The sequence below is a fragment of the Dermacentor silvarum genome, chromosome 9 (assembly GCF_013339745.2).
Source record: "Dermacentor silvarum isolate Dsil-2018 chromosome 9, BIME_Dsil_1.4, whole genome shotgun sequence".
Lineage (NCBI taxonomy): Eukaryota > Metazoa > Arthropoda > Arachnida > Ixodida > Ixodidae > Dermacentor > Dermacentor silvarum.
Genome location: NC_051162.1, coordinates 127,144,422 through 127,153,546, shown reverse-complemented (window position 1 = coordinate 127,153,546; position 9,125 = coordinate 127,144,422). Strand labels below are relative to the sequence as shown.

The 9,125-nt window shown below is 42.5% G+C and overlaps 1 protein-coding gene across 3 annotated transcripts in view; it reads left to right on the top strand.

Moving 5' to 3' along the window:
• LOC119464266 (calcineurin subunit B type 2) overlaps positions 1–9,125 on the top strand; it is a 37,276-nt gene that overhangs the window by 3,784 nt on the left and 24,367 nt on the right. The window contains exon 1 of one of the 3 annotated variants that reach the window (XR_007463374.1): positions 239–394. The exons of the other annotated variants lie outside the window; for them this stretch is intronic. The gene's annotated coding sequence lies outside the window, so the exon portion shown is untranslated. Of the gene's footprint in view, positions 1–238; positions 395–9,125 lie in introns of those variants that run through there. 3 annotated transcript variants of the gene reach the window in all.

The window sequence follows — 9,125 nt, the reverse complement described above, 5'->3', positions numbered from 1 at the left end:
TGAAGTAGAGACGTCGCTAGCGCCGTTATGCGGATAAATTTTAAAGCTTTTGCTTTCGGTTTGACGAATTCGGGCAAAATCGCGAGCATTTTTTGTCAATTTTAAAGAACGCGACAAATGATTTGAACCGCAGGAAGCGTGACTATAGACGCACGGACGCCTGGAACAAAACAACAAGGCGACAAGGTCAACTTAAAAGAAAAAAAAAAAAGTGACGGGGCAATTCGAAAATAAACCGCACTAGATGTCTCTACCATCCCTCGAGCCGTCTGATCGCGCTGGTGGATAGTGGGTAGTCCGGGGTAGAGGAAAATTCGTCGTGTTTCACTCCCGGGCGGTCCTTTGGGGCTCGGATTAATCGTGCTGCAGCGCGCGCCAGCCACCGCCAAACATGGTGAGTTTGCCTTACGTTCCTCGAGCTTTAGACCTACGCACGGATCGAATCGTCCGTGCGTGCACGGGGGGGCCAACGCCGCACCATCGCACGGGAGAAACCGCTACTCGCAGTCACTGCAGCACTTCGACGGCGAGCTGCGCTGCGGAGTTTGTCGCCGTAGTGGGGTCCCCCCTTCTTCCTACCTCCTTCAATGCCTCGGGGGCATTACACACGCCCTTGTGACACGATCCGCGCTTGTTTGTCGTAATGCGCGTCCTTCAAGGCGCTTTTTTAGACATCCCCCTAGGCCTAAGGATATTGGAATTTCCGGGACTGCGGCAGGCAGCCTCCCGTCTTTTGCGCCTCCCCCGAAAGTGAGGCTTTTGCATGAAGAAACCGATGTGCATAGCGGCCTCGCAACCATAGCGGTGTAATACTCATTCGTCGAAACTTGCTTTGCTTTGTATTTCTTAAGTCTTTCGTCACCTCTTGTTTTTATTTTCGTCCGTTTTCGCTTCATCTTCGGTGGCAAGGGTGACGCTGAAAATGAAGAGAAACACCCCGCATTGGAACGCTGTGTTACTGCGGTCGAGTCATTTTCACGGGTCAAGAGCTGCACGGTGAACGTCCGTCCGTCCGTGTAAAAGCGGAGGGCAGTCTGTCGCGTTATCTTTTAATTTTTTATTTTATTTTTAAGCCGTCCGCGACGTGTTCGCGGGATTCTAGTTGGATGCGACCCATGTTCACAAACTTCGCAGTAGCTCTCATCACTGCGGTTAAAGCAAGAGAAGGCAAAAAAAAAAAAAAAAACAAAAAAAAACACAGGCGTTCGTCTATTATTTTTTTATCCCCCCTCCCTTAACCGCGGCCTGGAATTAGCGCGCAACAAGCGTAGGTAATGAATGCACTGGCGCGATTGTGGCGTTTTTCAAGCATCCGTCGCACTCATGGCAGTTTGAGGAAGCGCGTTTGAATGAATGCGTTAAGACGGAAATTTATCCAAATGCGGGAAACAAGGAAAACTTTTTTTTTTTACATAACTTATCGCGCCAACGGCTACGCACGCAAAAACAAGTAACGTGCGATTCACCACCCGCGCATAATTTTGACCAGGCCGCACCGCACTTTCGTGAATTATATGCGTTTACTTCTGGTAGTTAACACCGTTCTAGATCAACTTAAAAGCGCGTTCGTTGAGAAATGAACCCGACGCAGCGATATCTGCTTGAAACTTGAAAGCCTCCCAATTTTATGCGACGCGCGTGCCTAGTGTGGTCGATATGATATTCGAATCGACACGGTACACTTTATACTTACTTTTTTCCAGCTCGCGCACTACGGAGCGTGACCATTTCGGCCTGTCCTCCGCTACGCGCGACTGATCGTTGAACGTGGTGACGTTGTGCGTAGTACTTTGCGAAGTCGCGTCGGCATACGTCGCTTCGCTTCGACATTCCCAAACCGTTGCAAAGCGGACAGCCACTATTTTATCATCAACGAACTGTGTTGCGCAACCTACCCACCACCATGATGTAGCAACGATAAGGGCGGCTAATTTTGGGACTACTCTCTGGCCTTGCATTCTAACCAGGCTTTTATATGTTAATGCTAAACACTGCAATAGACGTAAACACACTCATTTCTCTTATGTGTTCACTGCAGTATTCTTTCAGCATTAGCACTAGCATCAACAATGAGTTGACAAAATCTTTCTTATTCCTCATATTTTCTGTCAGCATTTTGAAGAAGGAATGCTTGTTTAATTAAGTGGACGAATTTAATGTAGTTCTTTGGCATATTGACAAAGTAATACCCGTCCACTCAATCTGTGCAACTAAAGCCATCTTTCTGCATAACCTCCAAAAGCAACACATAGCGGCAATCAGCACAACGGCTGACTGTCATGCTAGTCGAGCGTGTATTTTAACTAGGGGTACGTTTTAGTGCAAGATATTGCAACACATGTAAACACAAAACACTCGGCCTTGTCTGTCTTTGTGTGTTTTGTTGCAATAGTCAGCACTAGCACACTGCTAATGAGATAGCAATAACAAGTTGCAAGGACTTTCTTAATCCTCTCGCTTTTTTTTTTTTTTTCTGCATTTCGAACTTGGAGTACGCGCTTAAGCTGACAAGGTTCAAGCAGTTGCTTTTAGTGTACAGATAATGTACTATAAAGGTGCTCTGGGGCCTATATTGGGAAGTTAATTTTTGTCATGTTGCTGTATTTTTTGCTAACATGCGCTAGTTTGATAGCAACAGATTGTGGCCAAAAACTTAATTTTTCGGTTTTTGGCGGCATTTTGAACATGGGGTGCACATATTTAAGCAGATGAGATTCAGGTCGTTGATTCTTTAGTGTACGGAATCATTACTATGAAGCGTCCCGTCGCCTTTCATGGGAAAGTCGGAGAATGTTGTAACACCAGAATGTACAATGGGGCTAAGAGGTGTTGATCTACATCTGTGGGCATAGTTCAGTCTGTTGCTTCAAGTTCAGCATTGTTGTTTCCTTCGCTCTGCCCATTGCGCTGTTATTACAGATGATCTGATCAGGAAATTGTGGACTTTCTCGGGGCATCACTTTGCCCTTAAGTGTGTCCTAAAGTTACTCAGCATTTAATTGCAGTTAGGGAAGTGGCCAAAGCTAATTTCTAAAAACTTGCACAGAGAAACAAGTGCAAGCAGGACTGGACAGGTGCGTTCCATCCTTCATATCTGTGTATCTATGTGCAACTAATATAAGCCATGATACAATTTGCATGACATCATACTGTGCGTAGTCGAAGCTTGCACACACACTGGGGTGCGTAATTCTTTTTTTTTTGCACCCAGCAAGCTCTTAGGCATGTGCAGCAAGGACACTGCATCACGTCTCACTCATTTCTGGTCCGACTTTTATCGCGAGATATTTATATTTTGTACGTCCTAATAATGAGAAGAGGCTCAAAAATAAATTGATGTGCAGCCTTTGGCAGCATAACAAAGGTGTTTCTCGTGAATTGCCTGCAAATCAAGCCATTGGGGGTAGGTTATAGTTATTTGAACTAATTCACTATCGTAAGGGTGCCACAAAATATTTGAAGAGCATTTATGGTGCCACCGAAGGCAAGTGCCTTAGGTAGCATGCTCCAAAATTACCACAGAGGCCTAACCTCGCCTTGATGCATCACATTGACATTTGTGAAAAATCTGAGAACCACGTTTATCTGCAGCACCAAACTGACCAGATGCAATTAGAATTGCTAGCTCTCGGATTTCTAAGATTATGTATGGTCTTTCTTTGTCGCATATTTTTTCTAGAAAGCATTACGATTCCTACAGGAATCGTTGGACCAGAAAGAGTTGGAGATGGTAAAAAAGAGCATGGAAGTGATGCTGTATTCATACCTACTTCTGCAATATCAAAGTAGCCACACCTATTGCGATAAGAGGCTTGCAGAAAAGACTCCGAATCGATAGACATGTGGCAAGCTGCTCGAACTTGCTGCAGTAGCTCACCCCAGCATCAATAGATTTTAGCATCCACTCAAGTCTGGTTATTTGCCTATTAGTAAAGGAAGTATAGGTTTCATTCAACTAGAACCAAAGATTCAACTTGAAACTTTTGAAAGCTATTACTGCACCACAATGGCCCAAATGCAACAGAATGCTTCGAAACTCAAAATAACTCGCAACTTTCATATTATATTAACCCAAGCGAATAAAATATAAAGCCCTCAAAAAGTTTTCAGGTAGGTTGGTTTATAGTTGGTGAAGCCATTGTAGTACAAATAAAATAAACATAAAGCACATAAGACCGGACACCACAGGCGGTCATGCACCTGGGGTGTTATTTTGTTACCTTTGTTGCTTGTGTTTGTTTCATTTGCGCTACAGTGGCTTCACCAATAGTGCTTTGAAATGCACAGCACCGTACTGACGTACTACAGGCTCTTGGGCTCTCGGGCACAATTAAATAAAGTAAAATTTTGCCTTTAGCAATTCAAATTTTTTCAACTAAGGAGTGATGGTAAAAATACTTTGCAGTTCTGTGATTTAAGTTTCTTTTAGTACCCCTTGAATGCAAATTTGTAATGAACTTTAACGTCGACATTGCACTAATTTTTTTATAGAATAGTGGTGCTAGCGAGTATTGGGATTCCTGCTTAGCCCAGCAAAGTCCCACGTATCATTTTTTGATACGCTGAATTTGATGCCTTCATCAGTTGATAAGTTGTCTTATTCGTAATTACTGCTCAAATTTTGATTCCTGCCACTGCTGTAAATCTCAACGAAAAGAAATTCTTTCATTTCTAAGGCCCAGTTGTTAACACATGGAAACAGTACTAACCAAAATTCCCCATACTGTCTCATAGGAGTATACTTCCCCAATTTTTATGCAATTAAATCTTGATTCTTAATAAATACCGGAAGATGCATAAGAAAAACGCACTTCGAGAAAAATAACAAATTGTAACATTTTCCTACACATTGTTATTCTTTCAACCCATCACTCATACCCACTGTGGAGGATTGGCCAAGAATGGGATGAATAAAGTAAAATTATAACTCAAACTTCATTTTCAAAGTTCTAGCACAACTGAAAAATAATCATTCTGTGAAACTTTAAATTGCATGTTACAGACGCGACAGGGAAGTGAATGGGGAACAGGAATTAAAATGTATGAAAAAGAAAAGTAAAGGAGATTTCACTGGACAGTCACTTGGAGAATGAACTTTGTTCACATCTTTGTAGACTGGCTGTTCTGCATAGCTCCACAGATCCTCCAAAATTCTCGTCGACATGTATCCCACTTTCGGTTTTATACGGTTGAACCTCGTTACACAGAGTTGCACCTGACACAAAAATTAATTCGTTGTATCCGGTATTCGTTATAAGGAATACTGATATGGAACAGCTGATATTGCTACACGCTGATATTGGTAAAGAATGTTTTATACTTCGTTATATCCAATAATTTGTTATATTCATGTTCGTTATATCGAGGTTTGACTAATTAAAAGAGATAATGCAGATACAATGCACATGTTGGAATCTGAAGCGAAGCTTTAGTGGTTAGTTAAATGCTTTATAACTTACAGTGATGCATACAATTTTGTTTACATTCATGATATGCAGTGTGTTCCTGCAATGTTTGTTTTGTACCGCACAGGTCACAACTTCCCTCTTGGGCAATTTTTGTATTATTTATTTATTCAGAATACCTCTAAAGTCCCTTGTGGAAGGGTATTACATAGGGGGGGACATACACTAAAGGAGTTGTTCACAAATAAAACAAAAGATAGCAGAAAGATTACAGGGTATAAGTGCTACAGCAAAACAAAAAGCCACAGGGTAACATATCAAGATATAATCATACAATAGGTAGTATAGGCGAGAGTGCTTTAGCAACATAAGGCCGCATTTCGATGGGGGCGAAATGCGAAAAACACCCGTGTACTTAGATTTAGGTGCACGTTAAAGAACCCTAGGTAGTCCAAATTTCCGGAGTCCCCCACTACGGCGTGCCTCCTAATCGGATCGTGGTTTTGGCACGTAAAACCCCATAATTTATTCTTATTTTAACATAAGTAAGTACGCAAGCAAGTATGCCAAAATATACATGTACGACATGGCTTCAGTACAAAACAGTCCTGATACTTAGTCAAGTCACGTTCAGTTGCAATATGTGATAGTACATAATTCGAGTCAACTGTGGTTCGAGGTATGAATTAACGGGTGTAAGACGATGTGCAGCGCTGAAAGATAATTGAGGATGGTTTAAAAATGTTGTTGCGCAGAGATGTATGATTGTATAATTTATGGAAAAGTGAAAGGCGAGCGAATTCACGACAGTCTGATGAAGTTCCATCTTGGAACATTGTTTTAAATATGTTACACTAGAGTAGTGGTGAGTAATCTGAAAAGGTGAAACTGACAGCATGATTTCGAAGTGCTTCGAAGTCATTTGATTAGGTACGCATGGGTATGATTGGATACTCGTAGGAACACGAGTTTATAATAGTGCATAGGTGATCTTTTAGGTTATTCTTAAGCATACCAAGTGAGATAGACAAAAAGGTTAATGTGGTGGTCCCATGTCAAGTTGGGCTTGAAATGAATCCCAAGATATTTGTAAGTGGTGGTGTGTTCAACGGGGCTATTATCTAAATATTATGAGGTAAGAATTAAGGATGACCGATAAAAAAATGACGTCACCTTGGTTTTAGATAAGTTAAGGGGCCAGGACGATCACCATGAATGTTGTCCTATCACCTCTTGTGTCACGTACCCATAAGATTGGCCAAGAATCGGCATACACCTATGAGTGGCACATACGAAATAAAAAAAAATGAAGTAAATCGAAATTCATTAAAATAACGTGCTATTCAATTACAAGGGCGCTAAACGTAAATATTAAGTCAACGTGGACTGTTAAAATACCATTACAAGACAGTTTAAGAGAAAATTGTGTCTGAAGGGTCCTCACACCTCTAGCACAATTTAAATTGCACACCCCCAAGCAGGGGGCTGTGACGTTGCATATGCCATCAACGCCCTTTACTGTCATCAGTGAGTAAAACAGTACCAGACACCCGGCGTTACGGTTTCTTGCGCAAAACGCAATAGCACGGCCAGAAACCAAGCCAAGGCAAAGCCTCCAGTGCGAAAGAGGAAGGGAAAGAGCGTGCCAAATCACAAAAGTGATCTTCAACGTTCATCACGATGAGCCTCATTCTCTACTACTAGCAGTTTGTGCAAGTTTCGTGAGCCTGCAAAACCTGCGCTTCCCTACGCGATAACGAAGTACTGAAATGCGGAAGCATGGCGGAGCAGAGTCGAGCGAAACAAAACTTTTCGACCACCCGCATCATCGTCAGGGATAACGTAAAAAGGTGTCTTTTCTAATAATCGGATAGTTGATAAGTAGGATTTTCTTCCGTTTTGTAATGCTATGCAATAATTTTTTTATGAGTGGTTGAATACTAGTGACAATCGTAATGAGTCGCTATGTCATCGCGCTAGTACTTGAATGTCCCGGTGGAGTTCAAATTGTCTGGCATTTACCTTCATTTCTGGTTTGCTAAGGCTTTGTTCTCGATAATATTGGCGCCTCAGAAGTTCTCTAGCATTAATCAATCACTTAAGGTTGCCTTAATATTTGCTTTCAGGGTCCCTTTAACAGGTTCGTGTGCTTTTGAGATAGCTGTGAGTCAACATTATATGTTCAGGTTTTATATTGAATTTTTTTTCTTGCAGAGCAGAGGTATGCTTACTCACACTTTGTCAGTCAGCATGCAAGGCATGACCGGAACAGGCGTGCAAGAGCATGCCTGTTGACTGGTACTTGTATTCTGCACACATATGACCTTCGTATATAAACAGTAGACTTCCGTTAAATTGACTCCGGTTAATTCAATGTTTTGGTTAATTCGATCTCGGCCGAAATGTCCCGGCCGGTGCTTATTCATTTCTATGGGCCGAAACTTTTGTTATTTCGATCCTACAATTGGCCTTCGTCGGATAATTCTAACTTTACCAGTCGGCACACATGCGCCTGACCCCAAAATGAACCCTTTAGTGGCAGCATCTGTCTTCATTGCAGAGCTTAGGGGACAGTGAACGCGTTGAACGCAAGTCATCTCCTGTCGAAAACGGCGATCGTATTCAGCCTGCTGTAGGAGGATTTTTAAGCAATAACCGTAGCTCAGTCTGATTACTGTAGCTACCCGATTCTAACACGCTCCGTTGTTTTTCAAAAACATTGGGCTGAAAGTTGCCAGGTGCAAAACAATAGCTGGGGGCAACCCTTGAAACGAGACAATAGCTGCAACCAAAGCCTGGAGAACTGCTGCCCAGCATCACCAAGGCGCATCAGCACCCATTTTCTCACAATATGTAGTACTGCGGAGAAGAAAAAAAAATAGTGTAGCTTGCACTAGTGACGCAAGGCCAAAGAAACAGCGGAGCCGATCGGCACCTAGCTGGTCCTGGCCTTATGGGTTATGCTTTTCCGGAATTTAATTATTATTGATCAATTATCGATTAGCTATTGATTGGCTATCGCAAGGTATTGGACACATATTTGGGCTAGGCTAAGCGCTACCAAATCATCCCCAGCATTTTCCAGAATTTATTGATTATTGATCGATTATTGATTGGCTATCGATTGACTATCGCAAGGTATTGGCCACGTATTTGGGCTAGGCTAAGCACTACGAAGTCATCCCCAGCATTTTCTGGAATTTATTTCTTATTGATCGAGTATCGCTTAGCTATTTATTGGCTGTTGATTGGCTATCGCCAGATGAAGTGAGGCGCAGCTGTGCGCAGTGATGTCATCGCTAGGCGAGTTTTTTTCTAATGCTACGCCGGGGAAACGGAAAGCTTAAACAGCTCCGCTGTTAAAATAATGGCCGGTCTTCGCTTATGGCAGGAATGTGGATGAGAGTTTTGAGGAGTCTGCGAAGCAGTGCAGGGCAGCCAACTGACAAGGAGGCGAAGTTAGCCCATTGATAAGGAAATCCTGGATGGTTGTGCGCAGACACTGAAGCCAAAAGTCGAGGCTCCAAAAGGAAGGATAACACGAATTCTCAGGTCCAGGCCAAGTCTGCGACAAGACTTCCAAATTTTTAAATCTTTTTTCATAGCAGCGATGCTCTTCTCAATATTGTTCTCTTCTCCTTTATTCTTTTAGGAACTGCGGTGTGAAAGTTAATCAGGGCAGCAACGAAGCAGCTTGCTAAAATTTTCGCTGCCTAGCAG